Genomic DNA, 10538 nt, shown 5'->3' with positions numbered 1-10538 from the left:
ACGTCACATGCGATACCTGGAAGGAAGTCCCTGCTGCTTAGAAGGATTTGATTTGGGAGCATATTTAGGTATTTTAGTTTGTTTCTCTGATTTTCTTTATTAGCCAAAACTTATAAATGATTTACAATAAAACCTAATTTTTTATTTGTCAGTGTCATACCCTAATTTCGTCTCGGGACCAGAGGATGAGGACCTCGTTTGACCACTTCCAAACACTTGAGACCTGTCCCCATGGAATCTATGAAGTTTCGAGGCGTTCCGGAAAAGGAACGGTAAAGAACGCAAAAAATGGGGGTGTATTTAGCAAAGAAGGGGGTGTAAATGCACTATAATTTTGTCCGGGGACCGTTGTTGATCACTCCGGAACACTTAACACCCATCCCCGTGGAATCCGTAAAGTTTCGCGAGGTTTCGGAAAGAAATCAGCTGAAAAGCACAAAAGGGGGTGTATTTAGTAAAATCGGGCGTACAAATAGCAATTTTCAAATCTGGGCCCTTCCACAACATTTTGGATGCTTGGTTGCTTCCTGAGGAAGCCACCTGCTCGCCTGGGCGAGCTGGACGGCAAGCTCCTCCCCCGTTTTGTAAAAAAATGGCTTCCGGGACTTCCGTAATGCTTCCGTAAAATTCCCATAACCCTAAATAAGCATATGTCACTTAATATGGGTAAGAAGGAAGAGAACAAAAGAAGAAAATCAAGTTCAATAGGCTTCCATAACTTTTCCGTAAAGTAAGAAAAAGGGGGTGATCTTAGTAATTTGGGGGTGCATCAGGAAACTTCCTGAGGAAGCTACCTGCTCACATGGGCGAGCAGGGTGGCAAGCACCACCCCTTTTTCCCTATAAATAGGCCAAGGGGGGCAGTTCCAAAGGGTTCCTGACCCCTATGCTATGCATTTCAGCTGTTTTGGGTGAAAAAACGTGTTTCCGTGAAGAAAATCCAAGTCGAGGTGCTTCCGTAATGCTTCCGAGACGTTTTCGTAAGCGATTTCGTGAAGATTTTATGTCATTCTTCATCCGTTCTTCGTTCGTTCTTCGTTCTTCAACCGATAAGTTTTCGAATCCGAGACTTTCAATTCATTTCTTGTTTTGTTTGCTTTCATCTTCATTTTGTTCACTTTTGGTTTTCTTTTCTTCCATTTTCAATGAGCTTTAACCGATCGTTTAAGTCGTTATCTCATCTAATAAATGATAAAATGAACTTCAGTCGATCATTTGTGTTGTAATGTCGTTTAATCAATGTTAAAGCAAAATCTAACCGATTATTCACGCTGTAACCTCGGTTAAATCAAAAAAAGGAAAATAATAATAAAATAACCAAAATATCTTGAAAATAAATAATAAAATAATCAAAATATCTTTGAATAAAATAATCAAAAAAATCAATCGGACGTTTTTCTTTGAAAGTTTCCTTGAATTAATTGACTAATAATCAAAGTGAAACTAAGGCTAAAATCAACTCACAAACCAAGCTTTGTCCGTGAAAAGTCACTTGAAACCGTTTTAAGGTCCAACGTCTTAAAACGGTCCTCTATGCTTTTATCGGTTAATATGTACCATTCAAAAGCATAAAATCAACACATAACTTTATCATTTTTGTAAGAACTACGTAGGTCTGATTTCCTCATCACAATTGAGGATACGTTGGAGCAAAAGCTCCGCTTTTGTCGACCATGACAAGAGATCGTTAATGGTCCAATGCCTTAACATTTCTCTCCTTTCAAAAACAAAGAGATTGTTAATGGTCCAACGCCTTAACGTTTCTCTCCTTTCAAAATCAAAAGATCATTTAATGGTCCAACGCCTTAAATGACCTTTGTTCAATTAAAATCTATCTTGTGAAAAAAGATAAAAACAACTTAACCAACATTTAGTTCTGAAAGAACTACCTAGGTCTGATTTCCTCATCGCAATTGAGGATACGTAGGAGCGAGGGAAACACCCTTGTCGACCACAAAAGGATAAAAAATACAAAAGGCCCATAAAAAACATAAAAACATAAAAAAGGGAAAATAAAACAAATTGAAGACACGATATTGCACATTTGATTAAAGGCTGTCGTCCCTTGTGACGGACGCGTGGGGTGCTAATACCTTTCCCGTGCGTAAAAACAACTCCCGAACCTTTCACGATTAAAGTTAGTAGACCACACCATTCGGATTCTTCCGACGTTTTCCATGAATAAACGTTGGTGGCGACTCTGCGCGTTCTCCTCCCTTGGAAGACGCACCCGTGAGCCTCCGCGTCGCCCTCCCGCCGAAGGGTAGGTTGCGACAATTGGCGACTCCGCTAGGGATTGTTTTTAGAGAGTTAGGCCTATTAATCTTTTGTGTAAAAGTCGTGTTTTCCCTTTCATCGGTTTCCCTTTTCCTTTATGTTCTTGTATAAACTTCTTCGAAGTTGTAAGCGTGTTTTAATGTATGCATGAGATAAATATGTATTCATTTGATCCACACAACACCAACACCTTTTTGCACACACAGTGAGTTGAAAAGGGGCCCTATACCCCGGTCCATGGGAACATAAGGAGTGGAGATGAATCTGTGGTCATGTTGGGTCTCCGACTTGCTTGATAACAGTGAACCTTCATCTAGAGTTTTTCTTTTTGATAACATATTGTTGTTGGGAGTCCCTACTGCCGCAATATGTTTTTCGAAGGGGATGATACCCCTAGAAACCGTCAAGAGAGATATGACCACCTTGGGAATTATCACTAAAAGCCTTTTAGTCCCTCCCGTTTAGGTCACTAAAATAGGGGCACGAAGCAAACACGCTACGTGCCTTTTAAACACTGCCATGCATATAACCTAAATGTCATGTACGCCTTTGTTGTATGATTATTTATGGATATTTCCATACTATGTACATCCTCGTGTTGCGCTTTTGCGCGTCTGCATCATGTCTTCACACACACGTTGTATGTTAGTCTCAACTTTTGTCACGGGAAGCCGGAAGGTCCATATCACCTTCTTACTTGCACACATGGGGCACTGTGCCCCTGAATGCGCAAGTAAGAAGAGATGATTTTCCAGGCTCTCGTGCCCATAAATGCATTCATATCATGCATCGCATAAGCATCTCTTCATGGCATCGTAATGGACGTATCGTTCCTGCATTTGTCACTTATCATTTCATGCATTGCATTTTTCATAAGTCATTTCATCACCATGCATCTGCATCTAACATGCTTTTTGCATACCTTTTATTTACATGTTTACTCATGCATGATCCTTGCGTTTTCCTCTGCAAAACAAAAACAAAAAAAGGAAGCATGAAAATTCACATTACATTCTTAGTTTCATGTGTTAGGTACCATGAGCCAACCATGTTGGGACCATAAACCCATTTCTAAAAAAAACAATAAAACAAAATGATTGAGCATGGTACCTAATGCGTGGTTAACTTGGAAATGATGTTTCTTCGAGCATCTCAATCTCATAATTACATTTTTCATGCATAGCATACGTATTTCTGAGTCTTTCATCTCTATGAAATATTGTCAAAGTATCGGCGATCAAAATTGTCATTCCTTAGGTTATGGGGTTGAACCAAGCTCATGCTTTTATGAAAAGGTTCATCAAGTCAAGTTGAAGTACAGAAGTAACCATCTTGCAAAAAATTGGGGCAAAAGATGGATCGAGTTACATCACTGCTTCGTCTACTGCCAAACACATTTAGGACTGTTGATGTCCTTGTTACTTCCAGTTTCACCTTGACAAAGATGTCATGGACCATGTTGAAAATCAAAATTGATTCAACCCCATGTCCTACATGAAAATTCGCAATACTTCAACTGTGCATCATTCGCATACATCCATGTTTTTCATTGGTTGCATTGCTCATTGCATTCTTTCCTTGAAAAAAAAGAACTTAATCATTGTTATCAAAAGGAAAGAACACGCTTTACGATGCCCTTACCGAACCCATGCTAGAGTTAGAGTAATGGGTGAAGTTGAGGAGGTGCAAGAGCAGATGAAGGCCGACATGGAGGCCATGAAAGAGCAAGTGGCCACAATGATGGAGGCCATGATGAGCATGAAGAAGATAATGGAAGCCAATGCGGTTGCAGTTGTCGCTACCAGCGTTGTTGCTAAGGTGACCCCGACGCCCCCATCTGGCCTCAACCAAATGAATCATCCAACCTCCGATATGGTAGGCAAAGATTTGGGAAGTACGGGCGGCCCCCATTATGTGCAAATTCAAAACAAGCACGCCTTCCCGCCATATGGCTTGCCTCCCAACTATACACCACCCAATGTGGCATACACTCCCAATGAGAATGTCAATAACTCCACTCCTATACTCATTGAGATCCAACAACCACAATCTGATAATGCACATGTCTCTTAACCCATGGGGGAGACACATGAAATACCCTACCATAATCTAGCTGACTTCGAGCCTTGCCTCGGATATGCCACTGAAGGGCAAGCAGTTGGTGGTATACCCCTGCAAAACACTTTGGAGGGCCCTCAGTATGACCCACAACCACACCCCTTGAATTCCACAGTGGGTAAAAACCCTCATGCTATGGCAGAAATGGAAAAGTTGGATCATCTAGAGGAAAGGCTCAGGGCCATTGAAGGAGGCGAAGATTATGCCTTTGCTAACCTAGAAGAGTTATTCCTAGTACCCAATATCATCACCCCTCCCAAGTTCAAGGTGCCGGACTTTGACAAGTACAAGGGGACTACTTGCCCCAAGAACCATCTAAAGATGTATTGTCAGAAGATGGGGGCATACGCAAAAGATGAGGAACTGCTGATACATTTCTTCCAAGAAAGTCTTACTGGGGTAGCTGTTACCTGGTACACTAACTTGGAACCTTCCCGAGTCCATTCTTCGAAGGACCTAATGGTTGCCTTCGTTAGGCAGTGTCAGTACAATTCTGATATGGCTCCGAATAGGATGCAACTACAGAACATGTGCAAAAAGGGGCATGAATCTTTCAAAGAATATGCCCAAAGGTGGAGAGACCTGGAAGCTCAAGTGGCACCTCCAATGATGGAGAAAGAGATGATCACAATAATAGTAGACACATTACCAATGTTTTACTATGAAAAAATGGTGGGGTACGCACCTTCAAGCTTTGCGGATTTGGTCTTTGCCAGCGGAAGGATCTAAGCGAGTCTGAAAAGAGGCAAATTTGATCATCCTACTTTCATGAATGAGAAAACTGGGGCAAATGAAGAGGATGAGAATGAGGAAGGAACCCATGTTGTGGCTGCCATTCCTACATGGCCAAACTTCCCACCAGCCCAACAATGTCCTCGCTTAGCCAATATCGGCCTTTCTCATTACCCACCACCCAGTCATCCACAAAGGTTATCCCTAAATCATCCACAAAGTTTGTTGGCCGCACATCCAATGCCAAGTGCAAACCAAAACACCAACCAAGAAATGAATTTTGAAGCGAAAAAGCCTGTAGAATTCACCCAAATTCTGGTGTCCTATGCTGACTTGCTCCTATATCTACTCGATAATTCAATGGTTGCCATAACCCCAGCCAAGGTTCCTCAACCTCCATTTTTCCAAGGATACGACTCGAACGCAACATGTGCTTATCATGGATAAAATGCTAAATAATATGGATAAAATTTGACATCCGTGTCTCTCTCATCCTCTCATAATTACATCTTTGCTTATTCAACTTCCACTGAAATGTGAGTGTAAGCCATTGGTTTGTTTGCTCAAGCGACGTGTGCTCCTAAGTTTTTTTTTACTTCCAAGACCGTTCAATCATAGATTACTCGTCCTACACGTTGGTGGGGGTGCCGTAAAACGACAAGTAAAGTTCAAAACAATAAGTTTCAAAATAAAAGAAAAAACATTTGATTGGTTGTGTCTCAAATAAGTACAAACATTCATGTGACCTCATTTTATCATTCCTGAAAGTTTGTCTTTTTTTAGAGAGAATGTGAGTTATCAAGAATAGGAATCATTTGACTTAATCTATCAATTGAAAAATCCTTGAAATGTTTCTTGTCCTTGAAAATTCATTTTCGAGAACCTGCACAGTTTCTTCCTTGCTACAAGGTCGTGACAAAGACAAGGTTGATACCTCAAAGCCCTACACTGGGGCAATGAGGGGGACTGTGCATGAGCCTCGAGCGAACCTAGGGGCAGATCAAAAGTTCTCACCCGTCGATATTTTTAAATGAAAAAGGGGGGACAAACCCTGGGATTTCAATGGATTGATTAAACGGCTCCATTGTTGTCACCCCAAAATTTTCAAGTGACTACATCAAACAAAACATACACTCTAAGGGAGTTCCCGAAGAGATTTGTAAAGATAGGATGAGGTTGCATGAATTATCACCTCTTTCAAAATGACAGTTAATCTATGTTTTCCCAAAAAAAAAAATCAAATCAAAATCAAAATCACAAAATAGGGAAAGAATGTCATGAACATTGTACAACTTTCCATTACATTGTATTATTGCATACAAAATTTTCATTTGCCGCATTTCAAGACAAAGGTTGCATGCATTTGCATCCCCAAAAAACATGTTAACTGCATAGATTTCCGAGATCTAATGTCCAAACTTTTAAGTTTGGGATGAGAGGCCCTCTCGATGAGTCAATCTCTTGCTTTCTCATAAGGGTGGACCCTTGGGTACTAGTACCTATTGCCTTTAGAGGACTACATGTCCTCGACTTCAGAGGGCTACACACCCTCGCCTTCAGAGGGCTACACGCCCTTGCCTTCAGAGGACTACATGTCCTCGCCTTCAGAGGGCTGCACGCCCTCTCCTTCAGAGGACCACACGTCCTCACCTTCAGAGGACTACATGTCCTCGCCTTCAGAGGGCTGCACGCCCTCGTCTTCAGAGGACCACACATCCTCACCTTCAGAGGACTACACGTTCTTTCCTTCAGCGGGCTACACGCCCTCGCCTTCAGAGGACTACATGTCCTCACCTTCAGAGGGCTTCACGTCCTCGCCTGCAGAGGACTACACGTCCTCGCCTGCAGAGGACTACACGTCCTTGCCTTCAGAGGGCTTCACGTCCTCGCCTTCAGAGGACTACACATCCTCACCTTCAGAGGGCTACACATCCTCACCTTCAGAGGACTGCGCGTCCTCACCTTCAGAGGGATCTAGGTCCTCGCCTTCAGAAAGCTACACATCCTCGCTTTCAGAGACTCCACATCCGCACCTTCAGAGAACTCAAGGTCCTCTGCCCTTAATGCTTAACCAAGACTTGCATTCCCGGGTGAGGGATCAGTAGTTTCCCTTTATCAGTTCCTTGGCCACCCGCCTAATCTCGGAGGAGGGCCAACTGTGCAAGCACAACCAGAGAAGGAGGCTATCATGCAACTACTATGCATATCGGGGCAAGATTTCACCCATACCACCACAGGGAGATGAGTACGGATCATGCGCACCACCACAACTCCGATCTCCCCCTGCCGAAGTGTCAGTTGGTCTGTGTCGTCATGACATATGTAAGTATGCACGTGGCTCAACTGATTTTTGATGCCATCCACTATTTGCAGGGATCACACCCACAAGACACCCAGTGGACCCTGAGAAGTCCAACAGGGCCCTGGGATTTCCAGCTCTGGTTACGGGCCTCTGTTAGTCCCATAGGCTACAGGGTGTCCGTCCCCCCCAGCAAGGTCATGCCATCATGACATAGGAAATTATGCGCATGGCTCAACTGATTTCTGATGCCATCTACTGTTTGCAGGGATCGTACCCACAAGACATCCAGTGGACCCGGAGAAGTCCAACAGGGCCTTGGGGTTTCCAGCTCTGGTTACAGGCCTCTGTCAGTCCTATAGGGTGCCCGTTACCCCCAGCAAGGTCATCAGACCTCTAATCACCAGACCCTTCGTCAAAAAGTACTACGCCCCTAGGCAGGCGTAGGGCGAGGCACCACAGCAGCCTGGGGACAGTTAGCAGCAGGCAACAGACATATCGCCACCACCTTGAGAGTCCACCTCAGCTCATCTACAAAGGTTGGAGCGTTGCCTACGACATGTGGCCGACTAGCAAGCGGCCAACCACCAGGGCAGGTATGAGCATCCGGCTCAAGACGTTAAAGAAGCGCTACTAGGAGGCAACCTAGAATTGGCCGTGAAGAAGCTCCCCGCGAAGAGGTCCAGGAAGGGCACCATTGAAGAGAGTTCTAGTGCGGCCTTGCAAGCCGACACAGGCTTCGACAAACACCGATTCCATAGAGTGGAACATCAGTAGCATTTTGAGGCCACCGAGGGATGGTAATTCCTTAGACAGAGACAGGGGCAGCTGAAGGATGATGAATTTCTGGATTTCCTTGGAGGAGGCGGAGCCATAAGATCGGAATCGCCAAACTTGTGATTTATCCTTCATTATTGATTTCAATTATTTTTTTATTTCCCGTGTGATCTGACATTATCTGCTTCCAATTATTATGTCCATTGTGATTAAACTGAACATGCAGTTATCTGTCACATTGCGAGTAATTTATCGCTTTGGGCATATGTTCGTACTTACTTTACGATGATTTATCCGAAACGCAAAAAATGTGTAGGTCTTGTTCACTTTCGTTCGCACGCCTTTCTCAAAAAGATGTGATCTCGGGCATCAATCGTGCCCAGGTTACAAGTTGTTTTTAATCTTTTGAGAGAAAAAAACAAAAAAAAAAACAAAAACAAACAAGAACAAAAAATATATCTTTCTGCTGAAAAGCCAGCATGCTTTTGAAAAGAAATAACTTTCAGCTTTTCTTTGAAAAAAGATTCACTGATCATAACACCAGTTTTTTGTGAAAAAAATGTGTATGCACCTGAAGGGTGAATGCTGTGAAAATTTTCCCGAATGCCCAAAATGAACTCGGATGGATGCATGAATTGATAAAAGAGCATGTTTTGGAAACACTAGGTTGACTTAAATGGGGAAAATGAATCCTGAGCCCTAGTGTCACATGACCATAAAAACTTGATGCTTGAGTGTCCACATGGGTGCATGCATGACCAGTTTTGCATAAAATTTTCAAATCATCATTGTTGCATGTGTGTCATGGAAATAATGTGGGGCATTCCTTTATCCCTGAACCGCTGGCCAAACCAACACCCTGACATATATCATGTCCAGCCGTTCTACAAGCCTTGAGCCAAAATCCCAACTCACCATAAACCTTGACCCAGGATGAGAATTTCCATCCTCGCCCTCAAAAGAAAACAAAAAGAAAAAGAAAGTCCTCGATCGAAGATCAGAAGAAAACAAAAGGAAAAGAAAGTTCCCGATCAAATATCGGAAGAAAACAAAAGAAGATATACGTAAAGGTCTTTGGACCAGACAATATTTGAACAATACAGAATTATTACAAGCAAATAAGAAAAGAAAGGAAACCGCGGCTTGAAGTGGTCCTCTCCCTTTGATTACCAACAAAAATCTTGTGCGCTGGCGACTTTTTAGCCCCGCACTAAACAAAAACATAAAAGGAAAAGGCCAAAACACTCATAGCCAAATTTGTAACATCCCAATTTTTGTAATCTAGTTTAAAAAGAATTGTTATTTATAAATAAATAGAGTTTTAGAAAAATGATAAGATTTTATAAATAAATAAATAAGGAGATATAATTATTAATTAAAATAATGATTTGAGAGAAAATAAAAAGGATATTTCATTTATTTGTTTGATAGAAAATAAAATAGAGTTTGTTTTTATAAAATAAATAAATAAATAAATATAGAACAAATAATAGGCTGAATACCCTAGGTATAAATAGTTATGTTAAGTCAGGTGCCTCTTTTTGGCCTCATTTTCGTTTTTCCTCTTCTCCTCTCAAAACCCTTTCTTTCTCCCGTAACCCACCAAACCTGTCTAAGAAAAACAACGATCTTGGACTCATACACTGTTGGATCATCGTGAAATTTGAGTACCATGTTCGCAACCCAATTTCGAACATTCTCACCGTCGGGAATTTCAAAATCATATCAGAGCTTAGAGGAAAACCCTTCGCATTGTAGCATTTCAATTTCTCGCAGAAACCCAAAACTGTCTCAGTAAAACTATGATCCCGATTTCGTTAACCGTTGGATTTTCATGAAATTTGGATATGTTGTTCAAAATTCAATTTCGCAGACTTCCACCGTTGGGATTTTTGAGATAATACTCGTGGAGGGAGAAAAAGGAATCTCATAAAGATAGTACAAGTGGAGGTTTCAATCTCTTCTCCGTCTCTCTGACATTTGGGAATTCTATCGGAGTAGTCGGAGGAATAACTGAAGGAATCTCAGGGAACCACTATAGATGTTACTATCGCTGGCTGAAGACACGTGAGTCCGCTCAGAGGTAAGGGATGAGTTTATCGCAATTAGGGATTAGAATGAACATGTGTAGGGATCCTTAGAGAACTAAATTTGGGTTTATTTTAGGATGTTTATTGAATTATAATTTTCTCTTTATGATTATAAATATAACATTATTGTGTTCTATGTACCAATTGATGTCCTGATGAGAATTGATTGATAAACTTGAGTGCTCTTGATGTCTTTGTGTTTAACCCATGAATTTGATTAATTGATTTTGATATAATTGTGAGAAA

This window comes from Glycine soja, chromosome 3, assembly GCF_004193775.1.
Source record: "Glycine soja cultivar W05 chromosome 3, ASM419377v2, whole genome shotgun sequence".
NCBI classification, from domain to species: Eukaryota; Viridiplantae; Streptophyta; class Magnoliopsida; order Fabales; family Fabaceae; genus Glycine; species Glycine soja.
This window is presented reverse-complemented; position numbering follows the sequence as displayed.